The 17,590-nt window shown below is 39.8% G+C and overlaps 1 long non-coding RNA gene across 1 annotated transcript; it reads left to right on the forward strand.

The window, feature by feature from the left end:
- Positions 1–5,548: 5,548 nt before the first annotated feature.
- Positions 5,549–15,794, forward strand: LOC120442591. Its single transcript, XR_005614793.1, has 3 exons — positions 5,549–6,031; positions 15,035–15,422; positions 15,535–15,794. It is a non-coding gene; the product is annotated as an uncharacterized LOC120442591 (long non-coding RNA).
- The last annotated feature ends 1,796 nt before the right edge of the window (positions 15,795–17,590 follow it).

Genomic DNA, 17,590 nt, shown 5'->3' on the forward strand with positions numbered 1-17,590 from the left:
GTGATCTTGTCTTAAATGAGCCAAAAAAATGCTGAAATACCTTATAAGTGATGCAGAAAACATCTCAACATGCCCTTTGACCTTTCTGTCCACTTCCTGATTCAGGTGGGGGGGCTGACGCTAAACATTTTTTTGCATTGAAGGCAGTAGTTTAGCTGTTTCTAGCCTTTAACTCTACCCAGAAAGACCAGCTTCCAGAAAGTTCTACCAATATTAGGATATATTATTTTTGCTTTCTTATTAGTGGCTCCATAGTGTAGTAGTTTGTACAGATTATCGAGCAAAAGCTCCCTGTTTCATTCCCGGGAGGAGACACCAATCCCTTTGGGGTTGCATCAAGAAGGGCATCCGGTGTAAAAATCTGCCAAATCAAATATGTGGAGCTACCCGCTGTGCCGACCCCTGGTGAATAAGGGAGTAGCTGAAAGTAGCTATTTTTTGTTTCTTATTGTTTTTTTTGCTTGTCTCCACTCATCTTCTCTCCATCCTGGGTGAACTCAAATCGATCCAGTTGCTGCTCCGAATCTTCTCGAGAGCCTCTCTTACACGCACACACAAACACGCACGCACACGTCTCTCGTTCAAGCTTGATATTCCGCTCTCCCAGTGGACACGATGAACTAGAATTAATTATCTCCGGCCCGTTATGGACACACGCACATATCGCACATCCACAGAGAAACACACATATAAACACACATTCGCCCACTCGTGTGTGTGTGGGGGGGGTAAGTATGTGAGTGCGCTGCGTATACACTTAGCAGCGAAAGTGTGAAGTTGCTCATATTTAGAATTCCCTCGGCGTCGTGCAGAAAGATATTGCAAAGCTGTGTCTGTCCGTGCATGTGTGTTTGCGTGCGCGCACGTGTGTGAAGGCTGGAATTCAGAATTGTATTGATTAAACACAGCAGGGGGTGAGTGTGTGAGCACTGCAGATAGCTCACTCACCTGCCACTCTGCAGACACACACACGCACACACACTCACACCGCACACCATCATGCACAAACATCAAACTGTCCGTTGGCTTCCTTAGAAAGAAGCTGCCTGGCTTTCGATATGATGAATAAAAGAAATCAAGGAATTTTAATTCGGCTTTGAGGTGCGAAGTATCAAATTTGTATTGAAAATGTGTCTCGAGCCATTTTCTGTTCTTCTTTGTGGCGGAGAATATGCTGCTGTTTGACAGGTTTACCATAACGGACAGTACGTTTTCACTCAATGAGTACAACAACAACTTCTACCCTCTAATTTGTTGGTCATTAAAATGTTGTTTGAATTTGACTGTAAGCGTCACAATGGCAGCGATACCGGGGCACAGCAGCTTCTTCAGTCTGTAAGAGAGCACAGACATTGTTGAAACACAAAAATGTGACCATGACGGCAACTGAGAGGCTCTTTACTCAACACAGACCTTTCATTCACCCAGATTAATGCATATGTAGCTATTTTGTGATTTTGCATTGCTATGTCCTGTTCAACATGCTTGGTCATCGTATCAGTGATATTTTTTGATGGGTATTCAGTGGTTTTGCAATCAGTTACAGTCTGATTCTTACTCTATGAGGAGTTTTAGTATTCATTTGGAAATCTCAAGTCCACCAAACAAAACTGGAGGATTGAAAATAACATGTTTTTTAATGATTGGTAGACATTATCCATATATATTTCATGTCAACTTAATAATCAGTGCACAGCGCGAATTTCAGGACCTCCTGACTGTAACTCCACCAACATTGCGTCTGATATGAATTCAGAAGCAATGTTAAATGACACACATCATGTGAAACGCTAACATGTCACAGAGCTAAACCGTCACTGATTTGCTCATGTGACTTCGTCAGAAGCATCGTCGAGCCGGTGAGACTACTTTGCTTGGAAAGTTGGACTAGGTTGTTTTTCAGTACTAGAATGAGCTTTTCTAGTATTGTGTATGAACTGTGTGTGAACAGAAACCAGGTATTGAAGATGGAAACCAGCTACGGTGTCATTGCGAAACCATCAAACCACCATATACCCTCCTATTAGTCAACAGAATGATCTGTCAGCACAGGCAGAACTAAAGAATTTGTAATATTCGCCTCAAGAGAAGAAGCCAAACAAAAGTGAAACAGCCTGATAATCTAGAAATGATGCATCATTTACTCCCTTTGTGGCCATTATACATGTTATGAACACTCGTGGGGATCAGATTATAAGTGTCTAAACATCCTTATAACTTCTCTTCTTTTTCTTTGACCTGGTGATTGAGATCCTTTATCTGTATGCTATATTTGTCTCCTTTTCATTCCTCCTCTCCTTTCCACTCTACTCACACCTCCTCTCCTCACAGTCATCAGTGTGGTGGCAGCAAGAGAAAAGGAGAAGAGGGGAATACATCGGCCGGGGTCATTCGCTTGTCTTTCATTCAGCCCTTTCCCTCTGTTCTTCCTTGCCGCAGATTCATTTTGAGCGATTTTTGTTGTTATTTAAACAGTTTGAAGCGTTTCTCTGTCTTTTTCTTTGTGATATGAGGCATGAAATGCTGATTTCCTGTGGTTAATAGAAGTAAATGCTGGACAGGGTTGAAATCAGTGTGGATCCGACTCTCATCCTGTGGACAATATTGGCAAGAGAGAAAATTTCTCTAAATTCATTTTAAATCCATGTCAGGTCTGTCAAGCAACTCTTTACTTGGTTCTAAATACAACAGTGTGTGTAACGCTGCGACACACAAGGTATCAGGGCTAATTTGTGGCATACTCCCCTTCAACACACTTGTGATTGTCTGAAATGATGCTGACACTTATAATTGCGATGCTGGTTATTTTTGATACATCTCTAGTTACGTGTAAAAAGCCTCTCTTGAAAATTGCAGTAAACCATTTACTGAAATTTTGACTCGGGCTGTCCATAAATATCACAACTACCATCCTGTAACATTTATGAAAAAGGCTGCATGTGGAGGGGTGCGTTTGTCTTCTCCTTCATTATATCGTTGACTGTCTGTCTGTCTGTCTGTCTGTCTGTCCATCCATATCGCTTTCTTTTCTTTTTCTTTCTTCCTTCCCGTCTCTCTCTCTCCTCTTCCTCTATCTTTCCACACTACTGGGTTTTAATCACTGCTGTAATTGGCAACTCCCCGCTGTGCATGTGCTCTCACACAAACACACGCACGCGTGCTCTGCCTAGCTGCTGCAAATCCCTCTGGCAATGTATATGCGTGTGTGTTGTGGGGGCAGGAGAGAGAGAGAGATATGGAGAGATAAGGATAATGAAAGAAGGAGAGTTTCAGAACTACAGGCCAACTCACCAACTCCACAATCTGTCTGCTGTGTGAAAGTGGAGCTAGGCAGCCAAACTGTAATTATCTAAGGGGGGCAAAAAGCTGCGTTTCAAGATTTATTACAGAACACAAAGTTGTTGTTTTTTTAACTGGAGTTGGTAAAGAACCTGACTCAGTCGAATTAATAATATGCCTAATCACACTCAAAGCATGCCACAAAAAGGTATATATAGGAATATGTACCAGCAGTGATAGATCACTATACAGCACCAATGCAATCTAGCAGCCTTGCTTCAAACATTTATATCTATAGACTGCAATATTGGGCATTTCTCAGCAGAAAAAAACGAGCTATGTGAAAGAATTGTTATGACATCTTTTTCAATAATTTCCCTTGTGGGATCAATAAAGTATCTATGTATCAATCTAAAAGATGGATATCTCACACAGTGATAGAGACTTAAAAATAGGCAGTCCTACTAATAAAGACAGAATCAGTAATGCAGGATAAATATCTTGTAGTGTTTCTGCTGTCTACTAAACAACCTTCAGGATCACAGCCAGAAAAGCTTTGTGATTGAAGACAAATGTGTAGTAAATCAATAGTGGTAAAGCACGCAAAATGAGCAGGAAACAAGAAAATGTTGTTCGGATTTTTGGATGATGTGTCCGGTAGTAATGCGGTTTTCACTGACTGCAAGGATTAAAGGAAACAGAGGAGAGACCGCAGCTGTGTTTCGCAACCTTCATTTTCAGTTGGTTTTCAGCCTGCATACATCCAACTTAATGTCACAGACAAGTTTATTAGATCTATGCGGCAGACTGTGGATTGCAGTGCACGTTACTGCAGCATTGCTGAAGTCTCACAGCGTGTAGGCGCCTTAGGACCAAGTAAAATGATCAACCAACCACTTCTGCACCTCGGAGAACTCGAGGCAACTTTCTAAAATGATGAATCAACTGTTTGCACACAGATCGTGGATCCTGATTTGTTTTTTTCTTATGTTAGGTTTAGGTTTGTAAATAATCATGAACGGTTCCTTATATGTACACTGAAGGAGGGCCATTGATCGGTTTACACTCAATAAACACCACAGGCCTCTGTTTATCTAGCGTGGTCATAAGTGTCATAAACACTTGTGATACTGAAGTGCTGGAGGGATAGATATTTATCACCTACACCTCTTCCTAAACGAAAGTAAATTTAAAATAGTTATTTGCAGTACTAAAACTACTTTAGCCAACCCTTATTAAGATTTGTGCTTTGTTTTGTTTTTTATAACTTTTAAGATAGACAGTGTAAATGGAAATAGTTAGAAATGAATTGCAGCACTAGCAGTTTGAGTCAATTCTATTAGTTTACGTTGATGATAATGATATTTAAACATTACATATCTTCTTGCAGCAGGAGTGTTTTGGTTGTAGCAGACCACAGCATTGCCACATATAGCAGAGAACTGCTGTGTCTTATGCCTTTGTAAAAAACAAAAAAACAAAAACACTGATCTGTTTACAAAGTCAGTTATATTAAAATGTTACACATTTGAAATCATAAAAGTAAATAAATTACTAATATACATATTTCTCATGATTATTTGATGCAAATGTCACAAAAAAGACTTTTTTGCTATCTATATTGTAGAGGAGCAGCTCAAATATTACACATGCAAAGGAAAATTGTACACAACTTGATGAAATATGCACACAAGCACAGACACGATGAAAGGACTGCAGTATCAGTGTGTGAACCAAGTCCCTGTTGAAACTGTCTCCAGGCTTAGGTAGTGATTTTGAAGGTGTATTTTCTTGTGTGCTGTTGGTGTTGTCCAGCCCACACTTTTCCACCCCTCACTATCAGCACAAATCAGTGCTGGCTAATTTACAAAAATAAGCCTTTTTGTGCCAAGAGCATATGCAGCGTGTGCTAAATGGCAACACAAGCAAAAGTACAGCAGAACACATAGACTTTGAAAAGTTTTCATTCAGAAAAAACTGAGTAGGACGAATGTGTCTGATCACTGAAAGGAGTTTCTCGGATCTGTGCTGAATATAGTGAAGCTCTTTTTTTTAACCAGCAGTTGCCTACCAAATCCTGAGAACCATGTGACAATGGCCATGCTAAACACAATGTTAAAGAATCCCAGCTTTATGGTTATCATGGCACATTGACCGCAGAAAGAAAACTTTCATGCTTGTGCAAGTTTGTGTATGTGTGTGTGTGTGTGTGGGTGGGTGCTTCTGTGCATCTTTTATGTGGGTCACCCTACCATGTCTAATGGCCCCTTGCTGCGTGCAGCGTCCTGGGCTGAGCTGCTCCCTGCTGTCACACTCACACACACACAAACAAATGCATAGACTCAGTGGGGGAGATTTTGGGGTGTCCCTCACCCTAATACCATCCACAATACACCAGCCCTGCATCTGTTGCTCCTACTCTCAAAGTTGAAAGTTGATCAGCGAACTGCTAGCATGTCTCCGCTCTCTAGATTTGTCTGTTCATTTCTATTTTTCACCTTAACTGTCTCTGTACACTTGTTCCTTTTTGTTTTTCTTTTGAATTTCCATCCCTCTCCAAAGATGGCTAACTATTTTTCCCATTTTTCTCCACCTTTGTGTTTCTTTTTTTGACTAGCATTGGATTGTAAGCATTAGCCAGTGGCCCAGTCTTTGTCTTTTGCCTGTCAAAAAATGGAGGCAGAGGCTTCACCCTCTGAAGGCCTCCATCGTACAGACAGCTGTTTAACCTGCTAGCAACTGCCTCAGCCAGGTGAGCTTCTGCACTACACAAATTTAAGAGACTGCTGTTACTGACATTATGTCTACTTTGACTGGGATTCAGGCTTTGTAATGCATAAACTGGTTAAATCTTTGACAAATACATGCGCAGTACTTGCTGCTGGATGGAAAATGCTAAATTGCTAAATGAAGAAAAGGGTAGGAAGTAGATGAGTTTAGTTGTATGTGCAAGTCGAGTATTCTGAGTAAAAGTGTGTTGTTTTCCTCCAAAAATCCAGCGCCTGTAAATGCAAAGTAACCACAGTAAGAAAGAAAGAAAATGGCCATAAGTAAAATTCTAATACTGCAGTTTTATTTACAACCTTCACTGTGAATAATCTGAGAGGAGAGAAGAGGAGAGGAGAAAAGGAGAGGAGAGGAGGGGGATGGGTGGGGTACACCCAGGAAAGCAGAGCAAATACTGAGATGCTGAAAATTGAGATTGCTACAGTTAGAGCCCGACTATCCCTGCTCTACAGCTGTGACATACACATACACACAAATCAGAGAATCTCAACTAAAAACATGAAGAAGGTTGAAGAGTGAAACTTCCTTCATCCTCAAAATCTCTTGGAGAATTTGCAGTTTTTTTCATAAGGTCATTTTTCACAATTTGTGCAACAGTATGCACATTTACTTCCATCCATAAAGCATAAAACACTGTAAAACACATGCAGACCAGCTCTCAGGCACAGAGAAGCCAGTTACGTCAGTATATTTTCACACTGCGGTAGTGTGTCTTTGTCTGCTTGTCGGCCAGCCAGCTGTAAGATGGAGGGCGAGAAATATGCTTTTAGTGGACGACTTCGTAAGGCAAAACCCACGGCTTTGTCGTTTCTGTTTACGTCCTGCATCGTTTGCTCTGTCGATTTACGTCACATGATTACTACTGTGTTATTTGGCTTTTATTTTGTGTATTTGTGATTACTTGTATTGTAGTGTATGAGGTCGAGTGTGCAGGTCGAACAATGCAATGATTGCAATAACTAGTTCTGCACGTCGCAGTCAGCTTAGCAGGTAAACGGTACGCCTGTGTTGTGCGTCGTGGTCCACACGGGCATGCACAGCATACCTGGTGCGTCTTAAAATGTTTGTGTGCACATTAGTGGGGGATGGCAACCTCCTGTTCATCTAGCCACAGCATCAGCTGTTGTTCTGTCACAAATACACACACACGCACACACAAATTGAAAAGCAGAAGTGATTTATCCAATACTATTGCTGCAGAAAAGGAGAGTGCGCAACAATATATGTGACTGATAAAATAATAAATCCATATTATTGCGGCACAGTGCAGAAACACAGTCCTGCAACACATGTAGCTCCCTTTATAAAGCTTGTAATACTGCTATTGATTCCACTCTTGAAGTAAATCATCAAACTTCTCATTTTTTTAGTAAAATGTTTTATGAGCTTCTCATTAAAATGATTTTCATTGTCACCGTCAACGTGTTCTCCTACCTGACCCTCCCAGACAAACCAGCAGCAACGTAAGCGCTGGACACAAAGTCGATGGTGTTTGTTTTCGCTTAGCTATGACAGCGATGCACCGAAGACAAAGCCGTTTCAGGCACCGGCATCGATATGTGACAGACACGGGCACAAAACAAAACCCCGGACATGCGTGGTGAGGCAGAGGAAGGCTCAGAGTGGCTCACACTGATTCGGATTTAGAGGAGGCCTCAGTGAGAGAAGGTTTGTCGTTGTTCCACGAACACAAACCCAGATGCTTTCAGGCTTTGATTCCAGGTTGCTTTTTCACTGTTCACAGTGGGAGCGTGCACACACACATATATATACGCAGACACACACATGCACACACACCATGGACTGGACTGATAGGATTAGAGACTCGCGCTATATTCTCTCTCTGTCTTTCTTTTCCTCTCTCACCCCCTCTCTCTCTTGAGCCTGCAAAGCCTTGATTATTCACAAGGTTAGTTCCTGATTGCGTGTAGCAGTAGCAGACACAGGTTCATTATCTCTCCACCTCTTTTTTCTTTTCTTTTTTTCGCTCTCTCGGTCGAGCGAATAGGCTTGGCTCACATACGGACTCAAATTTGCAGGCTCACAAAAGACACTCTGACATGTTGCGTATTATTGTCTTTTCCTTCATTATTTCCTTATTTTAAATCTCTCTCTCGCTGTGTCTTGATAATTTCCTCTCTATTTTTAGTGTCCTGGAACCCAGGTATATAGAGGATTATTCATGTATAGTAGGATGATGTCTGCCGTCGATTATATTAATAAAATTGCAGTGAGCTTGAAAAGGCAGGTCTAGCAGAATACTGATGACACTGTATGTATGCGTGCGCGTGTGTGGAGGATATCAGTGCTGCAGCAGCGAGCTTCAAAAGGTAGCCGTCGGCCAGCCCTCTGCTGTCACACAGGAGCTGTCGTTAGAAAACCTCCAACGGTAGCTCACATACAAACACAGCATACGAGGACGACTTTCTGTTAAAGAAAGAAGAAATATCAGTGGAAATGTTGTGGTTTTGTTCTAAAAGACATTTCCTTGTGAGAGTTATTGTCCCGATGTTTTCCGTTGTTGGCATTCTGATAAATGAATGAAGCTCCTATTTGTTTGTTTCTCATTCGTTGTCAGGATGTCGGAAAAGAGTGTTAGTTTTTCCCCTCTGTCTGAGGGACAATGTCCCTATTCGGAGGAGGGTGTGAGTGCAGTGTTGACACATGTTAGTGCTGGCTGATTAGTCGACACATAAAGGAACATGTAGCCCCTCCATCACTATTCAGCCATTTTGTCTCCCTGTCTGTCACCCCGGTGGAGTGGATGTTTGTGTGCGAGAGAGGCTTTTGTTAAGGAAATGCAAAGGAAAGAGAACGAACGAGAGAGAAGACACCATGAAAAATTACACCGAAGTCCCTGTGACCCTGGGATGTTTTTTTTATTGTTAATTTCTGTATCTTGGGATTCTACAATATTTAAAATTTCTGTTTAAAAAATAGGATTTTATATGTATGTGTGTGTTGGGAAAGACATGTAATAAAATGCATTTAATGATGAGTTTGTAGAGCGTTGTGTAAGGTATTGTGTCAGATCAGAAGGTCGGTGGACACTGTGTCTTAAGTGGATTAACCGGACGGTCAGTGAGACACACAGCCAAAGTGGCAGCCATAACCACGCCTCTGTCACTTAAAATTTTCTTATGATACTGATTTGTTTCCCGAGACTTTTTCACAATAGCAGGGTGGAGTTTGTGCAAATTCGCTGTGTAATCTTTTTGATAAACGCATGGAGGGCTGACACTGTCGCAGCTCACATATTTACCGACATTTTATACATTTAAAGCTCCCTCAGTTTTTTTGCATGTGGTCAAAATAAGATTGTTTATCGTTGTTTGCGATCATCTCTTATTTAACACATTTTTATTACATATGGCAGATAAAAATGCCTGAATTATTATGCCAGTAGTGTTTCAGTTTCTGAATCTCACTGGGTATACAAAATTGAAAAAGCTCTTGGACCTGAATATCATCTGCAATCTGCATTAAAATGAATTGTTTATAATACAGAAAAAAGTGACATTGTTGTTGCAATGAAATGAATAATCTCACTCTGCAGGTGTTTTGTTTTTTGTTTTGACAACCATATATTATTAAAGCGTTACAATTTGTATTTTTAAAGATATTTCCAGTATTATACAGTGCAGTCAGTGCAGTATTTAATTTTTGATATATGTAACACATGCAAACACACCTGACTATATATAGTATAATATTCAGGGTAATCTTGCAGAGTAATTGAGCACAGGAAATATGAGTACAATTTTTTTTAACAAAATACAGAAGAAATTCAACATTTCTTAAATAGTTTCTATTAAAAAGTAATTGTGAAGTACGCATTTGTAATTAAATGTATTTTTTCACCATCTTTACATTATTGTTATTATTATTATTATTTCTGTACATTGTTTAATACGGTATTCAAATGGATCAATTACTTACTGATTGATTTTTCAGGTCTTGCACTGTCTTTGGAGAGAATAAAAAAAGCATAAACACTGTACCTGATAAATAGTCTGTGTACCTTTGAACAGCATAGCTCCCCCTCTGGCTTTCAGGAAGCTTAACATGTGCAATGCACCTCATTTGGTGGCATCAGTGCATTTCTGTGACTTTGTGGTCATCTCTTAATTATTGTTGGGTTTTTTTCTACTCTTAATGCTCAAACTAAATCATTTAAGCTGCTTTTATTCTTCACATAATTGCGTAACTTCGTAGACAATTACAAAGCATCACTGTTAATTTCATGTCCAACATTTTTCTATTTCTGTCTAAAAAGATTCTGTGATTGTTTTGATAAATTACACTGTTATTATACAGTATTATACATACTTATAGGTAATCACACAGATACTAATAATAAGCTAGATGTATGGTTTAAAACTACTCCCTTGGATCAGTACTGCATCAACAAGAATAAAAATAAAATTAATACATACGTACTTGTGTTTTTCGTCAGTCTTCTTACAGGGATCAAAATTAAAATCATTTCGATAGAAGCTTTCATATTTATTATCACACTGCATATTATGCCTTATCTCTACAGATAATAAATACTTAGATGTTTCAGATTTGTTATCAAGCTCTGTATGCCTTATCACTGCAAAGTAATCTATATATGTCTATATGTATATACTTAACCTGGCCTATGATAGACTAAATGATAAGATTTCTAAAGTACTGCGAATTCGATTGTGATCTGATTATACCTTTAAGGCCTTGAAGTCAAAGTCGAGTCAAACAGCTGCTTTATTCCACTTATTTTCCTCATATTTCTGCTTTTTCGTCTTTGGAAAGGGATTTCATTAGAGGTGTACTCCACAAGGTTGCATGTGTTGCGTGTAATGCCGTATACGGTAGTTAATATGTGTGAGGTTTAAAAGGGAACAAATTATTACTTTGTCCCTTTGATAAAGTGTGACTTTTGCTCCATTGAATTTAAATTGTAGAACACGTGCACATAGTGTGTGATAGCATTTAGATTTGTTTTTTAATGTTAATTAATCAGAAAAATTTAAACGTTGTGTCTTCTGTCTAATAGTGACTATTCAACATCTTGACTATGAAGCTGGGTTAGCTTTAAATGAGGCCTGTTCATGTGTGTGTGTCGTAACCCTTTTGACTACTGTCAATTTTTCAGTCTTTCAGTTTTTTTTTCGTTTTATGTCACACATATTTCAAACACACACACACATATATATTCGTTCATCTCTATGCAGGATCAGTCATGCTAAAGGTCGTCGATGTGCCAGCTTGACAATATTGTCTATAAGCTGCTTTGGAGCAAGAGAACTTCTAAGGACAATCAACAAGAGGAGGTTTTCTTCGCTTTACGTATGGCTCAGTGTTAGTGTGAATCACTGAGGTGGAGGGTGGCGATTCTTTTCAGCTCCCTCTCAGCTGAACCCATTCCAACTGTGAATAGAAACTGCAATTGATTTGCTAATGATAGAGTATTCACTGCTAATAAGATGGATATAACAACCTTGTCCTTGTCGGTTTGGGAGAAAATTGGCCTCCTAAATTGATTAAACTGAAGGTGAACTGGAGGCAGCCGTGCAGGATGCTGTTTATGCCGTGGAAAGATGATTTGAGATAAATGTGATAGAGCTGTTTATTTCAGCTTTTTTTTTTTTTAACTAGAACGTGCCATTTTATTATTGTATAATAAAATGATTGGACATTTGTAACAATTTGTGAAATTATTAAGACAAATTTGATCATAATTGACACTTAGACTGGCAACATCGCTGTTATTTCTACTGTTTTAACATGCAGAATTATGTTTTATGAAGAACTTTACACATCGGTTTGTTAAAAACATGTAAAAACATTTTTTTTCTTCAGGCCATAATGGTTATTGGGTTTGTTTGTTTTTTTACAATATATTTTTTCCCTCCTCTCTTATATCGGCAGCCGCTGTGCCATGAGTTACTGACTGGAGTAGTTTTAGGTTTGCAGATTTATGTTTTTGGGTTTAGCTTTTCAAACTAAATCACTAATAAAGAAAAAAAATCTCTGTAGAGCACTATTCCGAATTACACTCCCTTGTTATTTCCCATCAAACTAACATTTACACCCTCTCATGGCTTGTTAAAATTATTTCCTAGTTCATAATGATATGACAATAATAATGTTAGTCATCGGGCCCTGCTGTGGATATGACACAAATGGCATATAAATCCAGATGTGACTGGCTTTAATGAGCAGCTGCTGACGATAATCCAGCTGATAAATGACTTTTAGGAGCTTTAAAACCCCTTCGGCTCCAGCATCACTCCACGAGGAGTTTATTTTTCAGCATGACATCACGAGATGTAATAAAATATCAGGGAGCAGTGTGGTAGCTTAGCGCGTCAACCACATATTCGCAGTGTTGAGTGAAATCCAGCAGAAGCCGGCTCTGCCTCTCTGTGTGCCTTGCGTTTAATAAAACAGAGACGGGCCGTAGAATTGATTCGGAAGAAGCCGAATGGCATTGAAACACTACAATAAAACTTGAGAGCTGTGGCCTTCCCTGTGCTCTGGCTCGCTGTGTTCGTCGCCACGTCGTGCGCCTCTGTAGAGGCGTGATAGAGTGCAGTGCATGAAATCTCAGCGTGGTTTTACAGGTAGATCACGGTGCTTGTACATCACACAGCAGTGCTATGTAACTGTGAACAGCTGTCACAGGGTTTCAGCTGTCTCTCCCATCCTCAATTTCCTCCTGCAGAAATCTGTATGAGTGGTGCCTCTCTGTCTGTCTGTGCAGGATGGATGCGGGATGGAGGACTTTTACCATGGCAACCACTAATGCAGTATAGATGCAGGGACTGAGCATGGGCTACTGCTGTAATAATACAGGATTCGTGGAAGGCAGGTGAAATGTCATCCGGGCTGTTTAAATGAGCGCCTTTGATGTCTGCTGTGGTTAACATTGAATCCCACTTGGCTCTGCTGGGGAAATTAGGCTATTGTTTCCTGTATTAGTTCAGCACCACAGCATTCTTTCTGCTCAGTTTCGACTCAGGAGCTTGTAGCTGACCAAAAACTAAAAAATAAAAGAGTCTCTCCTCAACACTATGCTATACTGCATAGCCTCACTTCATTCATATGTCACCCCACCATCACATTGTTTCCTATATCGGCTTATACTGCCCAATCCTCATAATCCGTCTGTAGTCTGAGTCAAATATCTGGTCCATGCAGTGTCCTCTCACCTTCTTTTAGGATGTGATTTCCTCTATCCTCCTCTTCCTCCTCTTCACACACTGGATTACAACTGTCCAAGTTTGAAGAGTAACACCGAGCAGGTTAGCAGAGCATTTTGACCCTTCCTGCTGTTTTTTAATATACCACAAAATTATTATTGCTAATTGAGAGCAGCAACATCACCTCAGACTATTCTGTGCTGAATAAAGTAACAAAACAATTTTGCATTTAATGCTGTAAAAACTAAATAAAATAAAAATGACATTTAATTTTTTCATTTTTCACATTTATTTAAATGAATTTGTCCAGCTCGCTATAACCATCTGCTACACTGTAAAGGCCAAGGTGAAAGTGTTATAGTGTAAAATACATAGAGCACAAGTTTGACTCTGGTCAGCGACTGACAGAGTATATTTGGTTTGCCCCGCTGTGTTAGAGCCATTTTTCAGTGTCAAGAGGGCCATAAGTCGCAGCCTCCGCACGAGAGTGTCGGTCCAAGGCAAACATTCCTTCCATGTGGCCCGGTCTATATCCCTTCTCTGACCTGCTGTTGCTGTGGCTATGTGTGTGCATGTGCCTGTGTGTGTGTCCCTGTGTGTGAGGGCGTATTTGTTTTGTCTGCCCCTATCTATAGCTTTGAGCTGCCCCTTTCTTTAACAGCTAGAGAAAGAAACCACACCCCTCGGGCCTTGGCCACTGCATGTGTATGTGGCACTTTGCTCTCCTGGGATTTAGCGATTTCTATTGCCGTGCCATTTCCTCACCAATAACCACGAGATGCCAAACTCTTCTGTTAAACAAGAGCAGAAAAATTAAGAGAGGAATTTTTGATAAAAGATATTATAATAAGGGACACGTGTGATCATATGTGCACAAAAATACACATTTTGGGATCAACACACCACCGAAAAAACTGGTCTTTCTTGTTACTACGCTCACATACAGCAGACCTGCACATAAATTAAATAACGCGGCACGCAGAAATTCTGATGCAAGTGTTCACACAGGCATAAGAATGCAAACACACATGCGTATGTGAATACACAGCACTGGTGTTAGCCAATGAGAACGGAGCTTGAACAAGACCTGCAAGTCTCTTGTGAATATATACTCCTATGAGACTGGGACCTACCTGTTTTTATGTGTTTGTTTGTGTCGCTGTTGGCACCTTGAGCTCTATATTATCATTACCTTGACCTGTGTTTAGTCAAAGCAAAAGCTGCATATGCATACATGCAGTTTCGTCACATTCACACACGAGTCAGGATAACTGGGGCTTCAATTAAAGCGTTAGTGCCATGCATTCATTCTTTTTCCTTTTTTTTCCTATGTGTAGTATAATGTTTAATCTGTTGTCATACTTGTCTGCTGAAATGGATGAAAAACACTGCTGGACTTATTTGTGTATTAATTGCTGGCAATTGACTAAATCCACCCAAAAATTATAGGAGTTAGAGAGATGATTGTGAACTGACCTCACAGTGTGACATGATGCAGGACTGGATAGGCGTAGATCACCAGCAAATATACAGAGCGTTTAAATTTCTCTATAAAATGCAACTAGAAATTAATCTTAACATGTCAGTCATTTCAATAGTGCTGCTACTTCTACTAATGATGATGGTGAATTTATTGTATTCTATTAGGCTGCCTTATATTTTCCAATGATCTATTTACATCCAAACAAAAAGAATTTGTTATTAGAATTAAAATGTGCTTTATCCTCTAAAACACCCTGTCTTGATGTCCATACTGCTCTGCGTTTATCAATGAATTGCAGGTGTAAATACTCAGCAAACTCCTCGTGCTGCCAGGGCGGAAAATGAAACGGCCTCTCCAGCTGGAAGAACAAGTGTTGTGTGGGCTCCCTGAAGTGGTGCAGCACTGGGTCATTGGAGAGCCACAGCGTGTTTGGGAACACAACAGTCTGTGTTTTTTTTCAGCACAGCTTGTTGGATGAAGGGCCATTTCACAGGCATTATGGATTAATCTTTGGCAGGATCCCTCCAGGATCAAGCAAAACTGGGCGTTTAACCTCACGTGTCACGACAGAGAGTTCTCTGGTGATAAACCAGGACAGAGAGGATTGAACGTGACCCGCATTTCTCTGTAGATTCATTACTTGAGTCCTTCTTAAAAATAAAATATGGGTACACATCCTTCTTCAGGTAAGTGGTACCCATGGATGAATAAATAAATAAACTGCCTTAATCTGAAGTGGAAAACCACCACACATTACTGTGTTATATCTCCCTGCTGATCACCCGGTGTCCTGTTCAGGTACCAGAAAGTGACCGTTTGAACTGCACTGCTGTGTCTGTCACTCCACCTTGCTGTCACCTGCACACAATCACAGATTCACAGCTGACACGTCCCACCGCTGCTTATAAACTGTTCGTTATGCTCAGCTCAATATTGAAATGCTTTCAAGTTCATTTTGACAGGAGGTGTGATTGACAGGTGTAAATTGAACAGTCTGGGTGCAAACAGAAAGACTGCTTATATGTATTCCTGCAGCTGTACATGTGTGAACTGTTTTATTAAATAAATGAATGGATGTGATCTGTTTTCTTGCATCATCAGATTCATTTTAAAACAAAAATAATAAAAATTGATAGTATTTAATGATCCATAGCTTTTCCAGAGATACAATAAATCAAGAGACTATGTTTCAAATACATTAGATCTTTGACTTTTTTTTACAGATGGTAAATATATTTTTTTAACCCTTTACCTGGACCCAGAGGTCAAACTATACTGTAAGGTAAACCCAGCACATGTGAAGCACTTCCAGTTCCCTGTTGCCTTAATTTGACAAGGATACGCTGTGTGTCGTTTATTTACTGGACTTAAATTGTGACTATTGCTATTGTCTGATAAAAGTGAGATAATGAATCTATTATACAGACATTAACATTTTGAAGGGCCTGTGGAGTGAAAATTTGCATTTTTATTCATTCAAAAAAAACAAAAACAAATAAAACAAACAAACTACAGTACAAGAAATATCATCTTCTACTCACACTAACATATGCTCCTCTGATTTTTGTGATGCCTGTCTAAATTAATTAATTCCTGGATTTCTGACTCAGTTAACCACAAAACACCGGCAACATAAACAGCTGGATTTTCACACTGGCTTTTAGAAGAGTTGTATTTTTAGAAGGGCTCTGTTTAGGTTGTGCACGCTATATAAATCCAAAGGCAGGTATGCTTTTTAATGAAGGAGTTCACAAATACAACCTGTTTTACAAGAGTGTACTTGTAAGCAAGTGAAGGCTTTAATGTAGGGATGCCATCTAACACAAGCATGGTTATGTCAGACATTGCATTGTACGATTGTATCTCTTGTTCAAAGAGGGCTTTTTGTGATATGTTTTAATGTATTTTCTCACAGATTGCTCTTTTCAACATCTGCACCCACAAACACACTTCATGTTTGATATTAATTGTATATTGTGGAGATGTTGGAGGTTAAAAGCCCTCTTGGAGGAACCCATAGTTAAATGGAAATAGAAATCACAGGCCTGTCACCTAAACAATAATTACGCTGCCTTTCCACTGATATGTGTTTTGGAGTATAATTAGAAAATCTGAATGTCTCGTCATCCTGTTTTCGTGATTTTGTGCCTTTTTCGGCTGCATGAGCACGCACCTGTGAGATAACGTGACTGCCAAGAAGCAAAGTCATCAGATTTCAAACTTTGTGGCTATATATAACAGTGAGTGGCAGCAGTAATTGTCACTGTGGTTTGAAAGCTATTCCAAATGAAATCAATCACACGCTGGTACTGTAATTGTCTGTGTCGCAATCAGATGACACAGGGTGGAGTCATTCTAGGTGATGCGCTCATATATTGTGTATATATTGACTCTGTTGTTGATTTCATTCCCATACATCCTATTCAGGGAGACTGCATTGACTGTTTTCAATTGGAGTTTGGCTTTCAGTAACCTATTCCACCCACGCACTGTAAATAAAGGTTAATGAAATAGCCTGTAGGCAGTTCACAGGAAAGGATTTACCTTTGTTTGCCCATGACATTGCTACCTGCGGAATGAAGAGGTACTGAAAAGGTACATTATCTGCTTTCATAACGTGGAGATTAAGGGACCGAACAGTGAGTAGAGGACTTGCAAAGCATATTTAAATTTCCTATGTGGCCTATCCACCAAGTTACTTATTATTGAGCCAAATAGAAAGTGATCTGAAAATTAGCAGCCACAACTCTGTGATCTCAGAATAAAGGAAAGATCAGACTACTCACTTGAAGGACCTTGGCGATGCCCATAGATCACTAATAATTTTAATGGCTGAATGTGCGTTCTAATGGAC

The sequence above is a fragment of the Oreochromis aureus genome, linkage group 11 (genome assembly GCF_013358895.1).
Source record: "Oreochromis aureus strain Israel breed Guangdong linkage group 11, ZZ_aureus, whole genome shotgun sequence".
Taxonomy (NCBI): domain Eukaryota; kingdom Metazoa; phylum Chordata; class Actinopteri; order Cichliformes; family Cichlidae; genus Oreochromis; species Oreochromis aureus.